At 48.7% G+C, this 14,584-nt stretch overlaps 1 protein-coding gene across 2 annotated transcripts in view; it reads right to left on the bottom strand.

Moving 5' to 3' along the window:
• The window catches only part of AUP1 (AUP1 lipid droplet regulating VLDL assembly factor), a 47,353-nt gene extending 34,545 nt beyond the window's left edge, over positions 1–12,808 (bottom strand). Inside the window, exon 1 of one of the 2 annotated variants that reach the window (XM_075849508.1) lies at positions 12,711–12,808. The gene's annotated coding sequence lies outside the window, so the exon portion shown is untranslated. Of the gene's footprint in view, positions 1–12,635; positions 12,657–12,710 lie in introns of those variants that run through there. The other variant, XM_075849509.1, reaches the window with a different exon arrangement.
• Positions 12,809–14,584: the final 1,776 nt, after the last annotated feature.

Raw genomic sequence — 14,584 nt, 5'->3', positions numbered from 1 at the left:
AGTGGCCACCCTAACGTCAGGACCCTCCTCAGGAGAAGTGGTCATCTCCTTCACAAGAACGCTAATGGTTGACAGAAGTCCCCTTCCCCAACTCCAGTATAAATATAAACACACAACCTCCTCATACCCTCACCTCCAGGTCTTCTCTACTGCCTGGACCTCCATATATCTCTATACTAATCTCCACATACCTCCCCCAAAACCCAACCTCCCCTCCACACAACCTCACCTCCAGGTCTTCTCTACTGCCTGGACCTCCATATATCTCTATACTAATCTCCACATACCTCCCCCCAAACCCAACCTCCCCATTCCCTCACCTCCAGGTCTTCTCTACTGCCTGGACCTCCATATATCGCTATACTTATCTCCACATACCTCCCCCCAAAGCCACCTTCCACTCCACACAACCTCCTCATACCCTCACCTCCAGGTCTTCTCTACTGCCTGGACCTCCATATATCTCTATACTAATCTCCACATACCTCCCCCCAAACCCAACCTCCCCTCCACACAGTCTCCTCATTCCCTCACCTCCAGGTCTTCTCTACTGCCTGGACCTCCATATATCGCTAACTAATCTCCACATACCTCCCCCCAAAGCCACCTTCCACTCCACACAACCTCCTCATACCCTCACCTCCAGGTCTTCTCTACTGCCTGGACCTCCATATATCTCTATACTAATCTCCACATACCTCCCCCCAAACCCAACCTCCCCTCCACGCAACCGCATACCCTCACCTCCAGGTCTTCTCTACTGCCTGGACCTCCATATATCTCTATACTAATCTCCACATACCTCTCCCCAAACCCAACCTCCCCTCCACACAACCTCCTCATACCCTCACCTCCAGGTCTTCTCTACTGCCTGGACCTCCATATATCTCCATACTAATCTCCACATACCTCCCCCCAAACCCAACCTCTCCTCCACACAACCTCACCTCCAGGTCTTCTCTACTGCCTGGACCTCCATATATCTGTATACTAATCTCCGCAGACCTCCCTCCAAACCCAACCTCCCCTCCACACAATCTCCTCATTCCCTCACCTCCAGGTCTTCTCTACTGCCTGGACTTCCATATATCGCTATACTAATCTCCACATACCTCCCCCCAAACCCAACCTCTCCTCCACACAACCTCACCTCCAGGTCTTCTCTACTGCCTGGACCTCCATATATCTGTATACTAATCTCCACAGACCTCCCCCCAAACCCAACCTCCTCATACCCTCACCTCCAGGTCTTCTCTACTGCCTGGACCGCCATATATCTCTATACTAATCTCCACATACCTCCCCCCAAACCCAACCTCCCCTCCACACTACCTCCTCATACCCTCACCTCCAGGTCTTCTCTACTGCCTGGACCTCCATATATCTCTATACTAATCTACGCAGACCTCCCCCAAACCCAACCTCACCTCCACACAACCTCCTCATACCCTCACCTCCAGGTCTTCTCTACTGCCTAGACCTCCATATATCTCTATACTAATCTCCGCAGACCTCCCCCAAACCCAACCTCTCCTTCACACAACCTCACCTCCAGGTCTTCTCTACTGCCTGGCCCTCCATATATCTCTAAACTAATCTCCGCATACCCCCCCACCCCAAACCCAACCTCTCCTCCACACAATCTCCTCCTCATACTCTCACCAGGGTTGCCAACCATCCGTAAATTTACGAACAGTCTGCAAAAACAGGTGTTTCTCTTCTGCCGATTTAGTGTCCGGCAGAAAAAAGAACTGTCCCGGATTTAGTTAGACATCACGTCAGTGACATGAGGTCAAGTGACTGACTCAGGTCAGATGACTGGACCGGTTCATTCCTGGGTCGGCATTAACCTTACTCAGACCGCCACCGCGTCACCTGCTGCTAAATGTGAGTCACTTCAGGCAGAGTGGAGAGAGGTAGCGGTAAACTACCACTCTCCAATGTGCTACTAACTTCAAGGGCCAGACTGTGTGGCACTCTCTACTGGAGGGGGTCTGTGGGGCACTCTGTACCGGGGGGAGGGGAGGCTGCGTGGGGCACTCTCTACCGGAGGGGAGAAGGAGGCTGCGTGGCGCACTCTCTACCGGAGGGGAGAAGGAGGCTACGTGGGGCACGCTCTAACGGAGGGGAGGGGGAGGCTGCGTGGGGCACGCTCTACCGGAGGGGAGGGGGAGGCTGCGTGGGGCACGCTCTACCGGAGGGGAGGGGGAGGCTGCGTGGGGCACGCTCTACCGGAGGGGAGGGGGAGGCTGCGTGGGGCTATCTACAGGGGGCTCAACTGGGGCTGTGTTGGGGCACTTTTATTGTGTTGAGCACGGAGGGATCATTATCATCATCAGGGGCAATATGGATTCCGAGTTTGTTTAGAGGAGGGGGTATAGGAGTGGAGGATGCTGGAAAAGCGAGAAATGAACAAGTCTGAGCCAAATGCTGCAGAGCTATGCGTTTTGACCTACTAAGGTCTTCATCAGATAAGCCTGATGAAGATCTAAGGACTAGGTCGAAACGCGTAGCTTCCAGATCCATTTATAGAGACATGTGTTGTTTTAAAGAGGCTGTCACCAGATTATAAGTGCCCTATCTCCTACATAATGTGATCAGTGCTGTAATGTAGATAACAGTGGTCCTAGTAATAAAGAGGCTGTCACCAGATTATAAGTGCCCTATCTCCTACATAATGTGATTGGCGCTGTAATGTAGATAACAGTGGTCCTAGTAATAAAGAGGCTGTCACCAGATTATAAGTGCCCTGTCTCCTACATAATGTGATTGGCGCTGTAATGTAGATAACAGTGGTCCTAGTAATAAAGAGGCTGTCACCAGATTATACGTGCCCTATCTCCTACATAATGTGATCTGTGCTGTAATGTAGATAACAGTGGTCCTAGTAATAAAGAGGCTGTCACCACATTATAAGTGCCCTGTCTCCTACATAATGTGATTGGCGCTGTAATGTAGAGAACAGTGGTCCTAGTAATAAAGAGGCTGTCACCAGATTATAAGTGCCCTATCTCCTACATAATGTGATTGGCGCTGTAATGTAGATAACAGTGGTCCTAGTAATAAAGAGGCTGTCACCAGATTATAAGTGCCCTATCTCCTACATAATGTGATTGGCGCTGTAATGTAGATAACAGTGGTCCTAGTAATAAAGAGGCTGTCACCAGATTATAAGTGCCCTATCTCCTACATAATGTGATTGGCGCTGTAATGTAGATAACAGTGGTCCTAGTAATAAAGAGGCTGTCACCAGATTATAAGTGCCCTATCTCCTACATAATGTGATTGGCGCTGTAATGTAGAGAACAGCAGCGGTTTTTATTTTGAAAAACGATCATTTTTGAGCAAGTTATGAGGTAGTTTAGATTTATGCTAATGAGTTTCTCAATGGACAACTGGGCGTGTTTTTACTTTTTACCAACTGGGTGTTGTACAGAGAAGTGTATGAGGCTGACCAATCAGTGACCAATCAGTGACCAATCAGTGTTCTACACTTCTCATTGTTCCAGCCCAGCATGATCCACAGCACAGTGTGATTGTGCAGTGAAAGTAGTAAACACGCTCAGTTGCTAAAAACACAATACACGCCCAGTTGTCCATTAAAAAGCCTCATTTACATAAATATAAAATTGCTTATAACTTCAAAAATGATCGTTTTTTAAAAAAAACAAAAAACGTTACGGTTATCTACATTGCAGCGCCGATCACATGCAATAGGAGATAGGGATTTGATAATTTGGTGACAGAGCCTCTTTAATTACACGTCTTATTTAAACAATAAAGCGGTTTTATACTTCATTCACTGAGAGGCCGTTCCGTGATTTGGGACGCGGACGATTTTCAACGCTTGTGCAGGAGTGCCTTCAGCAAAAAGTGATCCTTTTTCAAGTTTCTTTGCACGGTTTTCCCACATCAGATCCCGCTGATTTTTCAGCCGCCGATGCCCACTCCGAAGGCCAGCAGACTGCCCATGTATGGAGCTGAAGGTCTCCACAAGCTAGATGATCGTGTTGTGCCGACTTTCTTGCAATACCACAGAAGGTGAGTGTATTACCAAAAACAACTTAGCTTGTGCCACCTGTTTTTGAATCTACGATATCTCTCTGTTTTTTTCCCCTTCCCATTCCCAAATTCTGGGCCGGTTGGATAAAAAAAAAGGGAAAGTAAACGACTCTAATTAGAAAAAACATCACCTGAGTTAGCGTGGGAAAGCTACGAGCGGAGCAGTGATTGGTCAGTCACTCCTAGCACCCTGCACAGGCAACGATTATGTGTCCGTCCAAATTATGGTCTGTCCGTGATTTTTAACTCAGTCGTCCAGAAATTACTAAAGTGAAGGTTGGCAACGCAGACACTCACCTCCAGGACTTCTCCCCTGCCTCTCCTCTACACACAACCTTCTTATCTCCTCCTCATACTCTCACCTCCAGGACTTCTCCCCTGCCTCTCCTCTACACACAACCTTCTTATCTCCTCCTCATACTCTCACCTCCAGGACTTCTCCCCTGCCTCTCCTCTACACACAACCTCCTTATCTCCTCCTCATACTCTCACCTCCAGGACTTCTCCCCTGCCTCTCCTCTACACACAACCTCCTTATCTCCTCCTCATACTCTCACCTCCAGGACTTCTCCCCTGCCTCTCCTCTACACACAACCTCCTTATCTCCTCCTCATACTCTCACCTCCAGGACTTCTCCCCTGCCTCTCCGCTACACACAATCTTCTTATCTCCTCCTCATACTCTCACCTCCAGGACTTCTCCCCTGCTTCTCCTCTACACACAACCTCCTTATCTCCTCCTCATACTCTCACCTCCAGGACTTCTCCCCTGCCTCTCCGCTAAACACAACCTTCTTATCTCCTCCTCATACTCTCACCTCCAGGACTTCTCCCCTGCCTCTCCGCTACACACAACCTTCTTATCTCCTCCTCATACTCTCCCCTCCAGGACTTCTCCCCTGCCTCTCCGCTACACACAATCTTCTTATCTCCTCCTCACACTCTCACCTCCATGACTTCTCCACTGCCTCAACACTACACACAACCTTCTTATCACCTCCTCATACTCTCACCTCCAGGACTTGTCCCCTGTCTCTCCTCTACACACAACCTCCTTATCTCCTCCTCATACTATCACCTCCCGGACTTCTCCCCTGTCTCTCCTCTACACACAACCTCCTTATCTCCTCCTCATACTCTCACCTCCAGGACTTCTCCCCTGCCTCTCCTCTACACACAACCTCCTTATCTCCTCCTCATACTCTCACCTCCCGGACTTCTCCCCTGTCTCTCCTCTACACACAACCTCCTTATCTCCTCCTCATACTATCACCTCCCGGACTTCTCCCCTGTCTCTCCTCTACACACAACCTCCTTATCTCCTCCTCATACTCTCACCTCCAGGACTTCTCCCCTGTCTCTCCTCTACACACAACCTCCTTATCTCCTCCTCATACTATCACCTCCCGGACTTCTCCCCTGTCTCTCCTCTACACACAACCTCCTTATCTCCTCCTCATACTCTCATCTCCAGGACCTGTGCCCTGCCTCTCCTCTACACACAACCTTCTTATCTCCTCCTCATACTCTCACCTCCAGGACTTCTCCCCTGCCTCTCCTCTACACAAAACCTCCTTATCTCCTCCTCATACTCTCACCTCCAGGACTTCTCCCCTGCCTCTCCTCTACACACAACCTCCTTATATCCTCCTCATACTCTCACCTCCAGGACTTCTCCCCTGCCTCTCCTCTACACACAACCTTCTTATCTCCTCCTCATACTCTCACCTCCAGGACTTCTCCCCTGCTTCTCCTCTACAGACAACCTCCTTATCTCCTCCTCATACTCTCACCTCCAGGACCTGTGCCCTGCCTCTCCTCTACACACAACCTCCTTATCTCCTCCTCATACTCTCACCTCCAGGACTTCTCCCCTGCCTCTCCTCTACACAAAACCTTCTTATCTCCTCCTCATACTCTCACCTCCAGGACTTCTCCCCTGCCTCTCCTCTACACACAACCTCCTTATCTCCTCCTCATACTCTCACCTCCAGGACTTCTCCACTGCCTCAACACTACACACAACCTTCTTATCTCCTCCTCATACTCTCACCTCCAGGACTTCTCCCCTGCCTCTCCTCTACACAAAACCTTCTTATCTCCTCCTCATACTCTCACCTCCAGGACTTCTCCCCTGCCTCTCCTCTACACACAACCTTCTTATCTCCTCCTCATACTCTCACCTCCAGGACTTCTCCCCTGCCTTTCCTCTACACACAACCTCCTTATGTCCTCCTCATACTCTCACCTCCAGGACTTCTCCCCTGCCTCTCCTCTACACACAACCTCCTTATCTCCTCCTCATACTCTCACCTCCAGGACTTCTCCCCTGCCTCTCCTCTACACACAACCTTCTTATCTCCTCCTCATACTCTCACCTCCAGGACTTCTCCCCTGCCTCTCCTCTACACAAAACCTTCTTATCTCCTCCTCATACTCTCACCTCCAGGACTTCTCCCCTGCCTCTCCGCTACACACAACCTCCTTATCTCCTCCTCATACTCTCACCTCCAGGACTTCTCCCCTGCCTCTCCTCTACACAAAACCTCCTTATCTCCTCCTCATACTCTCACCTCCAGGACTTCTCCCCTGCCTCTCCTCTACACACAACCTCCTTATCTCCTCCTCATACTCTCACCTCCAGGACTTCTCCCCTGCCTCTCCTCTACACACAACCTTCTTATCTCCTCCTCATACTCTCACCTCCAGGACTTCTCCCCTGCCTCTCCTCTACACACAACCTCCTTATCTCCTCCTCATACTCTCACCTCCAGGACTTCTCCCCTGCCTCTCCTCTACACAAAACCTCCTTATCTCCTCCTCATACTCTCACCTCCAGGACTTCTCCCCTGCCTCTCCTCTACACAAAACCTCCTTATCTCCTCCTCATACTCTCACCTCCAGGACTTCTCCCCTGCCTCTCCTCTACACAAAACCTTCTTATCTCCTCCTCATACTCTCACCTCCAGGACTTCTCCCCTGCCTCTCCTCTACACACAACCTTCTTATCTCCTCCTCATACTCTGACCTCCAGGACTAGTCCCCTGCCTCTCCGCTACACACAACCTTCTTATCTCCTCCTCATACTCTCACCTCCAGGACTTCTCCCCTGCCTCTCCTCTATACAAAACCTTCTTATCTCCTCCTCATACTCTCACCTCCAGGACTTCTCCCCTGCCTCTCCGCTACACACAACCTCCTTATCTCCTCCTCATACTCTCACCTCCAGGACTTCTCCCCTGCCTCTCCTCTACACACAACCTTCTTATCTCCTCCTCATACTCTCACCTCCAGGACTTCTCCCCTGCCTCTCCTCTACACAAAACCTCCTTATCTCCTCCTCATACTCTCACCTCCAGGACTTCTCCCCTGCCTCTCCTCTACACAAAACCTTCTTATCTCCTCCTCATACTCTCACCTCCAGGACTTCTCCCCTGCCTCTCCTCTACACAAAACCTCCTTATCTCCTCCTCATACTCTCACCTCCAGGACTTCTCCCCTGCCTCTCCTCTACACACAACCTTCTTATCTCCTCCTCATACTCTCACCTCCAGGACTTCTCCCCTGCATCTCCTCTACACACAACCTTCTTATCTCCTCCTCATACTCTCACCTCCAGGACCTGTGCCCTGCCTCTCCTCTACACACAACCTTCTTATCTCCTCCTCAAACTCTCACCTCCAGGACTTCTCCCCTGCCTCTCCTCTACACACAACCTTATCTCCTCCTCATACTCTCACCTCCAGGACTTCTCCCCTGCCTCTCCTCTACACACAACCTTATCTCCTCCTCATACTCTCACCTCCAGGACTTCTCCCCTGCCTCTCCTCTACACACAACCTCCTTATCTCCTCCTCATACTCTCACCTCCAGGACTTCTCCCCTGCCTCTCCTCTACACACAACCTCCTTATCTCCTCCTCATACTCTCACCTCCAGGACTTCTCCCCTGCCTCTCCTCTACACACAACCTCCTTATCTCCTCCTCATACTCTCACCTCCAGGACTTCTCCCCTGCCTCTCCTCTACACACAACCTTCTTATCTCCTCCTCATACTCTCACCTCCAGGACTTCTCCCCTGCCTCTCCTCTACACACAACCTTCTTATCTCCTCCTCATACTCTCACCTCCAGGACTTCTCCCCTGCCTCTCCTCTACACACAACCTCCTTATCTCCTCCTCATACTCTCACCTCCAGGACTTCTCCCCTGCCTCTCCTCTACACACAACCTCCTTATCTCCTCCTCATACTCTCACCTCCAGGACTTCTCCCCTGCCTCTCCTCTACACACAACCTCCTTATCTCCTCCTCATACTCTCACCTCCAGGACTTCTCCCCTGCCTCTCCTCTACACACAACCTCCTTATCTCCTCCTCATACTCTCACCTCCAGGACTTCTCCCCTGCCTCTCCGCTACACACAACCTTCTTATCTCCTCCTCATACTCTCACCTCCAGGACTTCTCCCCTGCCTCTCCTCTACACACAACCTCCTTATCTCCTCCTCATACTCTCACCTCCAGGACTTCTCCCCTGCCTCTCCTCTACACACAACCTCCTTATCTCCTCCTCATACTCTCACCTCCAGGACTTCTCCCCTGCCTCTCCTCTACACACAACCTCCTTATCTCCTCCTCATACTCTCACCTCCAGGACTTCTCCCCTGCCTCTCCTCTACACACAACCTTCTTATCTCCTCCTCATACTCTGACCTCCAGGACTTCTCCCCTGCCTCTCCTCTACACACAACCTTCTTATCTCCTCCTCATACTCTCACCTCCAGGACTTCTCCCCTGCCTCTCCTCTACACACAACCTCCTTATCTCCTCCTCATACTCTCACCTCCAGGACTTCTCCCCTGCCTCTCCTCTACACACAACCTCCTTATCTCCTCCTCATACTCTCACCTCCAGGACTTCTCCTCTGCCTCTCCTCTACACACAACCTTCTTATCTCCTCCTCATACTCTCACCTCCAGGACTTCTCCCCTGCCTCTCCTCTACACACAACCTTCTTATCTCCTCCTCATACTCTCACCTCCAGGACTTCTCCCCTGCCTCTCCTCTACACACAACCTTCTTATCTCCTCCTCATACTCTCACCTCCAGGACTTCTCCCCTGCCTCTCCTCTACACACAACCTCCTTATCTCCTCCTCATACTCTCACCTCCAGGACTTCTCCCCTGCCTCTCCTCTACACACAACCTTCTTATCTCCTCCTCATACTCTGACCTCCAGGACTTCTCCCCTGCCTCTCCTCTACACACAACCTTCTTATCTCCTCCTCATACTCTCACCTCCAGGACTTCTCCCCTGCCTCTCCTCTACACACAACCTCCTTATCTCCTCCTCATACTCTCACCTCCAGGACTTCTCCCCTGCCTCTCCTCTACACACAACCTCCTTATCTCCTCCTCATACTCTCACCTCCAGGACTTCTCCCCTGCCTCTCCTCTACACACAACCTCCTTATCTCCTCCTCATACTCTCACCTCCAGGACTTCTCCCCTGCCTCTCCTCTACACACAACCTCCTTATCTCCTCCTCATACTCTCACCTCCAGGACTTCTCCCCTGCCTCTCCTCTACACACAACCTCCTTATCTCCTCCTCATACTCTCACCTCCAGGACTTCTCCCCTGCCTCTCCTCTACACACAACCTTCTTATCTCCTCCTCATACTCTGACCTCCAGGACTTCTCCCCTGCCTCTCCTCTACACACAACCTTCTTATCTCCTCCTCATACTCTCACCTCCAGGACTTCTCCCCTGCCTCTCCTCTACACACAACCTCCTTATCTCCTCCTCATACTCTCACCTCCAGGACTTCTCCCCTGCCTCTCCTCTACACACAACCTCCTTATCTCCTCCTCATACTCTCACCTCCAGGACTTCTCCCCTGCCTCTCCTCTACACACAACCTTCTTATCTCCTCCTCATACTCTCACCTCCAGGACTTCTCCCCTGCCTCTCCTCTACACACAACCTTCTTATCTCCTCCTCATACTCTCACCTCCAGGACTTCTCCCCTGCCTCTCCTCTACACAAAACCTCCTTATCTCCTCCTCATACTCTCACCTCCAGGACTTCTCCCCTGCCTCTCCTCTACACACAACCTTCTTATCTCCTCCTCATACTCTCACCTCCAGGACTTCTCCCCTGCCTCTCCTCTACACACAACCTCCTTATCTCCTCCTCATACTCTCACCTCCAGGACTTCTCCCCTGCCTCTCCTCTACACACAACCTCCTTATCTCCTCCTCATACTCTCACCTCCAGGACCTGTGCCCTGCCTCTCCTCTACACACAACCTCCTTATCTCCTCCTCATACTCTCACCTCCAGGACTTCTCCCCTGCCTCTCCTCTACACAAAACCTCCTTATCTCCTCCTCATACTCTCACCTCCAGGACTTCTCCCCTGCCTATCCTCTACACACAACCTTCTTATCTCCTCCTCATACTCTCCCCTCCAGGACTTCTCCCCTGCCTCTCCTCTACACACAACCTCCTTATCTCCTCCTCATACTATCACCTCCCGGACTTCTCCCCTGCCTATCCTCTACACACAACCTCCTTATCTCCTCCTCATACTCTCACCTCCAGGACTTCTCCCCTGCCTCTCCTCTACACACAACCTTCTTATCTCCTCCTCATACTCTCCCCTCCAGGACTTCTCCCCTGCCTCTCCTCTACACACAACCTCCTTATCTCCTCCTCATACTCTCACCTCCAGGACTTCTCCCCTGTCTCTCCTCTACACACAACCTCCTTATCTCCTCCTCATACTCTCATCTCCAGGACTTCTCCCCTGCCTCTCCTCTACACACAACCTCCTTATCTCCTCCTCATACTCTCACCTCCAGGACTTCTCCCCTGCCTCTCCTCTACACACAACCTCCTTATCTCCTCCTCATACTCTCACCTCCAGGACTTCTCCTCTGCCTCTCCTCTACACACAACCTCCTTATCTCCTCCTCATACTCTCACCTCCAGGACTTCTCCCCTGCCTCTCCTCTACACACAACCTCCTTATCTCCTCCTCATACTCTCACCTCCAGGACTTCTCCCCTGCCTCTCCTCTACACACAACCTCCTTATCTCCTCCTCATACTCTCACCTCCAGGACTTCTCCCCTGCCTCTCCTCTACACAAAACCTCCTTATCTCCTCCTCATACTCTCACCTCCAGGACTTCTCCCCTGCCTCTCCTCTACACACAACCTTCTTATCTCCTCCTCATACTCTCACCTCCAGGACTTCTCCCCTGCCTCTCCTCTACACACAACCTCCTTATCTCCTCCTCATACTCTCACCTCCAGGACTTCTCCCCTGCCTCTCCTCTACACACAACCTCCTTATCTCCTCCTCATACTCTCACCTCCAGGACTTCTCCCCTGCCTCTCCTCTACACACAACCTCCTTATCTCCTCCTCATACTCTCACCTCCAGGACTTCTCCCCTGTCTCTCCTCTACACACAACCTCCTTATCTCCTCCTCATACTCTCATCTCCAGGACTTCTCCCCTGCCTCTCCTCTACACACAACCTCCTTATCTCCTCCTCATACTCTCACCTCCAGGACTTCTCCCCTGCCTCTCCTCTACACACAACCTCCTTATCTCCTCCTCATACTCTCACCTCCAGGACTTCTCCCCTGCCTCTCCTCTACACACAACCTCCTTATCTCCTCCTCATACTCTCACCTCCAGGACTTCTCCTCTGCCTCTCCTCTACACACAACCTCCTTATCTCCTCCTCATACTCTCACCTCCAGGACTTCTCCCCTGCCTCTCCTCTACACACAACCTCCTTATCTCCTCCTCATACTCTCACCTCCAGGACTTCTCCCCTGCCTCTCCTCTACACACAACCTCCTTATCTCCTCCTCATACTCTCACCTCCAGGACTTCTCCCCTGCCTCTCCTCTACACACAACCTCCTTATCTCCTCCTCATACTCTCACCTCCAGGACTTCTCCCCTGTCTCTCCTCTACACACAACCTCCTTATCTCCTCCTCATACTCTCACCTCCAGGACTTCTCCCCTGCCTCTCCTCTACACACAACCTCCTTATCTCCTCCTCATACTCTCACCTCCAGGACTTCTCCTCTGCCTCTCCTCTACACACAACCTCCTTATCTCCTCCTCATACTCTGACCTCCAGGACTTCTCCCCTGCCTCTCCTCTACACACAACCTCCTTATCTCCTCCTCATACTCTCACCTCCAGGACTTCTCCCCTGCCTCTCCTCTACACATCTCTATAGTAATCTCCACACACCTCTGCAAACACTATCTCCTTCGAAGAGGAGGCTGATGAGGATAGTGATAACGATGATGAGGAGTAGGAGGCTGATGAGGATAGTGATTATTAGGATGATGATGAGAATTATAAGGACTATAATAATATATATAGTGATGACGTCAGTTTTGCAGTACACATAAGCAGCAGTGACGTCACCCCGGTACAGTATAATGACAGATGTCGCCCCTCCCCCACACCTATATAGTTGGAGCAGCAGTGATGTCACACCACTTGTCTCCGCTCCTCCACCCCGCACTGTACACTCACTGACCACCATGCTCTCTCCCGACACTGCTGCAATCACCCCGTCCTGCTCTCGCACCTCCCAGAACTTGTCCCCTCTCACCAGATCTGTGTCACCACCAGGGATCCGCCATCTTCACAGCTGTCGCGGGGCACGGTGATTGGTTGAGAGAAGGATGCAGTGATTGGTGGGAAAAACGTCGCATAATTAATACGTACGCAATATCGTCACAGCCACGAACCTAGAGCGCGGATACAAAATATCAGGACTACAACAAAATGGCGGAATACGGATCCCCCTGTGCCCCTGAATAACATTCCTCCCGTCCTTAAACCCATACACAACGTTCCGTCCTGAACTCCTCATACACTACATCAGAAATATACAGATAATGAACAGTCCCTGATCACATATATATCACTACACTGTATATAATATATAATGTATGTATCTATTACTGACATTACTGCTATCTGTACAGTGTGTGGTGGAGTATATATACTGTATATAATATATAATGTATGTGATTATATCTATTACTGACATTACTGCTATCTGTACAGTGTGTGGTGGAGTATATATACTGTATATAATATATAATGTGTGTGATTATATCTATTACTGACATTACTGCTATCTGTACAGTGTGTGGTGGAGTATATATACTGTATATAATATATAATGTGTGTGATTATATCTATTACTGACATTACTACTATCTGTACAGTGTGTGGTGGAGTATATATACTGTATATAGTGTATAATGCATGTGATTATATCTATTACTGACATTACTGCTATCTGTACAGTGTGTGGTGGAGTATATATACTGTATATAATATATAATGCATGTGATTATATCTATTACTGACATTACTGCTATCTGTACAGTGTGTGGTGGAGTATATATACTGTATATAATATATAATGTATGTGATTATATCTATTACTGACATTACTGCTATCTGTACAGTGTGTGATGGAGTATATATACTGTATATAATATATAATGTATGTGATTATATCTATTACTGACATTACTGCTATCTGTACAGTGTGTGGTGGAGTATATATACTGTATATAATATATAATGTATGTGATTATATCTATTACTGACATTACTGCTATCTGTACAGTGTGTGGTGGAGTATATATACTGTATATAATATATAATGTATGTGATTATATCTATTACTGACATTACTGCTATCTGTACAGTGTGTGGTGGTGGAGTATATATACTGTATATAATATATAATGTGTGTGATTATATCTATTACTGACATTACTACTATCTGTACAGTGTGTGGTGGAGTATATATACTGTATATAATATATAATGTATGTGATTATATCTATTACTGACATTACTGCTATATGTACAGTGTGTGGTGGAGTATATATACTGTATATAATATATAATGTATGTGATTATATCTATTACTGACATTACTGCTATCTGTACAGTGTGTGGTGGAGTATATATACTGTATATAATATATAATGTATGTGATTATATCTATTACTGACATTACTACTATCTGTGCAGTGTGTGGTGGAGTATATATACTGTATATAATATATAATGTATGTGATTATATCTATTACTGACATTACTACTATCTGTACAGTGTGTGGTGGAGTATATTTACTGTATATAATATATAATGTATGTGATTATATCTATTACTGACATTACTACTATCTGTACAGTGTGTGATGGAGTATATATACTGTATATAATATATAATGTATGTGATTATATCTATTACTGACATTACTGCTATCTGTACAGTGTGTGGTGGAGTATATATACTGTATATAATATATAATGTATGTGATTATATCTATTACTGACATTACTACTATCTGTGCAGTGTGTGGTGGAGTATATATACTGTATATAATATATAATGTATGTGATTATATCTATTACTGACATTACTGCTATCTGTACAGTGTGTGGTGGAGTATA

Source organism: Rhinoderma darwinii, unplaced genomic scaffold (assembly GCF_050947455.1).
Source record: "Rhinoderma darwinii isolate aRhiDar2 unplaced genomic scaffold, aRhiDar2.hap1 Scaffold_930, whole genome shotgun sequence".
NCBI lineage: Eukaryota > Metazoa > Chordata > Amphibia > Anura > Rhinodermatidae > Rhinoderma > Rhinoderma darwinii.
Note: the sequence above shows the minus strand (reverse complement) of the source record. Positions and strands in the feature narration are given on the sequence as shown.